Here is a 3,759-nt window from a genome sequence, read left to right on the forward strand (position 1 = left end):
CAAAGAAATAGATCGTATAGTTCGTAGAAACCAAAGAGAAATACGGCGCAGCTTAAGATACACGGAGAATGAGCAAGAAGACGATACTCAACCCTCAACAGAAGAGATGGCTGAAAACCAAGGCAATCAGCTACCTCCTGCAATTGCGGTTAATCAAAATCCTGCTCCACGCACTATGTATGATTATGCTAAACCTTCTTTAACAGGAACTGAATCTAGCATAGTTAGACCTGCTGTACCTGCAAATACTTTTGAATTAAAACCTAACACTATTCAAATGATACAGTAATTTGCTCAGTTTGATGGTTTGCAGGATGAGGATCCCAACGCCCATTTAGCTAACTTTTTAGAACTATGCGATACATTTAAAATTAATGGTGTTTCTGATGATGCCATATGTCTTCGGTTGTTTCCCTTTTAATTGAGGAACAAAGCTAAACAGTGGTTGAACTCTTTACCACGAGGGTCAATTACTACTTGGGAACAAATGACCAAAAAATTTTTACTAAAATATTTTTCGCCTGCTAAAACGGCTAAATTACGTAATGATATCTCTTCTTTTGTGCAGATGGATTTAAAAACACTCTACGATGCATGGAAGAGATACAATGACCTTCTGAGAAGGTGCCCTCACCATGGGTTATGACTTTGGCTCCAAGTACAAACATTTCACAATGGTCTGAATCCTTCGACTCGGTAAATGGTTGACGTAGCTACGGGCAGAACCATCAACAATAAAACACCAAAATATGCCTATGAGTTTATAAAGGAGATGTCACTGAATAACTATTAGTGGCAAGTTATGAGGACAAAGCCAACTAAAACAACTGGCGTTTATAACGTTGATTCGGTCACCATGCTCTCTAATCAGGTAGAACTCTTAAATAAAAAGATTGATGGTTTTCTTAATTCTTCACAGGTTCACCCAGTAATGCAGTGCGAAGCAAGTAGCGGTGGAACAAACCATTCGGAATACCAACTTTATGGCTACAACATGGATAACGAGCAATTAAACTACATGGGTAATAATCCTCGACCTCAAAACAATCCATATAGTAACACTTATAATGCAGGTTGGAGGAACCACCCCAATTTCTCGTGGGGCGGTCAAGGAAATCAAAGACCACAACATCCTCCGGGCTACCAACAACCACCTTACCAACAGGAAAAGAAGCCAAACCTTGAAGAGATGCTCTCAAAGTTCATATCAGTGTCAGAAACCCGTTTTTAGAACACCGAGACAGCACTTAAAAATTAACAAGCGTTGATCCAAGAGCTCGAAACTCAGATAAGCTAGCTTTCCAAACTAATCTCCGAACGACCACAAGGTAGTTTGCCAAGTAATACAGAACCTAACCCAATGGAGCAACTCAACGCAATTAATATTCAAGATGACGAAGGAGTCGTTGAGCCTAAACCAGAATCGAGGCAGGAAACTGAGGTAAGTAAAGGTCAAGGTGAAGTAGATCAAAATACAAACAAACCAGTGACTGTCGAATATAAACCTCGTGTGCCATACCCCAACGCGACAAGGAAACACCGCTCAGATGAACAATTTGGTAAATTCCTTAAACTCTTAAAAAAATTACATATTGACTTACCATTTATTGAAGCTCTATTACAAATGCCAAACGCAATGAAATTTTTAAAGGAGCTTTTAACAAATAAGTGGAAGTTGGACGAAGCGTCGCATGTGGAGCTGAACGCAGTTTGCTCGGCCATTCTCTAAAATAAACTACCCAACAAACTAAAAGACCCAGGGAGCTTTAATATTCCTTGCTTAATTGGTAGTTTAGACGTTAATTATGCATTAGCTGATCTAGGGGCTAGTATCAACGTCATGCCTTACAAAATGTTTAAGCAACTAGGTCTCGGGAAACCCAAACAGACTAGGATGAGCATTCAATTAGCAGATAAAACTATAAGATTCCCTAGAGGTATTATTGAAGACATGCTAGTTAAAATAGATAAATTTATATTTCCTGTTGACTTTATTGTTCTAGACATAGAAGAGTATAGCAACACTCCCTTAATTTTAGGAAGGCCCTTTTTAGCAACTGCTAAAACCATCATTGATGTTGGCACAGGTGAACTCACACTCCGAGTGGGAGACGAAACAATCACCCTTCAAGCTCACAATTCTGGCAACACATCAGGAATTGAAGGTGATCATTTAAACCATTCTACTAAACCTAACAATATGGTGAAACCTACTTTGTAGAAAATAAATCGGAAGGAAGCACATGAGTCGTTCTCAAGCAATAGTAGAGGACCTATTCATGAAGATCGAAGACTACAAATCGAGGAACTCGATAAATGGTGGACGCACCCGACAAATCGAAACTACACCAAAACAAGCTCGATACCTCTCCAAATCAACTTAAGGTTGGTGATAAGGTCTTATTAGATGCCGCAGATCCCCACATTATTGCTACCACACCGAATAAGGAAACCCCTCTTACGGTACTCAGTATTTTTCAATTCAGCATTTTTAAGGTAAACAACACCCGATTAAAACCTTATTTTGATGAGATTGGTAGCAGGAATGAGGAGTATAAACTCCTCAAACCACCATGACCATTCACTAAAAAGGTAAGTCGAGCTTAGATTATAAATAAATGCTTCTCGGGAGGTAACCCGAGCACTAACAATATTAATTTCTTTAAATTTTGGTATTTAACTCCTAACTTCTAATAGAAATCTTGAATACAGGTGTTTTCATAGAGACACGGCCAAGCACACGGGCGTGCTTAAAACCGTGTGAAAAAAGGGCAAGGATTTCTCCAACATGGGTTACGATAAAATGCCACGGCCATGCGATATGGTCATGGTCGAGCCTACCAAAACAACATGGGCGTGAGACACGCTCGTGTGGAAGAACCGTGGGTGAGCCTACTAAAACAACACGGGCATGTGACACGCCCGTGTGGAACACCCGTGGTCTAACCTGTTAAATTAACACGGGCGTGGGGCTTGCACACACGGGCGTGGGAGAAGCGAACGAAGCTAGACACGACCGTACGACACGGGCGTGTACTAAATATCAGACGTACCCAAATTTGAAATTCGCGAATCACACGGGCTGAAATTGGGGGACACGGGACGTATGGCCCAAAATTTATAAATACCCTGCACTATTCACTTTCTTCCCCATTCAAAAACCCTAACCCTAGCCACTGCAACTCCACACGGCCTCCCTACCACGCCCGTGCGCCACCTACAACTCCATTCTCGACGCCCAATCTCTCACCTTAGCGTTTGTTAACTCCTTTTTCTTTTATTTCATTGATTTATAATGTTTTTTTACCATATTAATTTATATTTTTCATGTTATTTCCATATTGATAATCACATAAATTTCATTTATCAAACAACTTATCATCTTTCTCATGTTTAAAATCTTACTCATTACATGATTCCTACACTTCATTCAATTAGTTAGAAGTGAATATTCATGGCTAGGATAGTTGAAATAATCATGCATACTTTGTTGGCATCTCTTTTCATTCATATAGTATTTTGCATTCCATTCCTTGCCATTTTTGCTTATATTACTATGCTCATGCCACAAAGAAATGGGTCATTGAACTTATTGTTTTAATTGAATTTAGTAATTGTGGCTGAATATAGTTATGCATTTTCCTTTTCGAATTTAGTCACTTTCCTTTAATATATTATAAATTGACTACTCATCAAAAGATGAATTGATGTCTCCACTTGCAGGTACACAATGTCATCTTCAAGAGGAAAAAAAACCGC

The 3,759-nt window shown here is 39.3% G+C and overlaps 1 non-coding gene across 1 annotated transcript; it reads right to left on the minus strand.

The window, feature by feature from the left end:
• Nucleotides 1-535: 535 nt before the first annotated feature.
• LOC121203889 (small nucleolar RNA R71) lies at nt 536-642 on the minus strand. Its single transcript, XR_005898821.1, has one exon. It is a non-coding gene; the product is annotated as a small nucleolar RNA R71 (small nucleolar RNA).
• Between the last annotated feature and the right edge of the window lie 3,117 nt (nt 643-3,759).

The sequence above is a fragment of the Gossypium hirsutum genome, chromosome A07 (genome assembly GCF_007990345.1).
Source record: "Gossypium hirsutum isolate 1008001.06 chromosome A07, Gossypium_hirsutum_v2.1, whole genome shotgun sequence".
Lineage (NCBI taxonomy): Eukaryota > Viridiplantae > Streptophyta > Magnoliopsida > Malvales > Malvaceae > Gossypium > Gossypium hirsutum.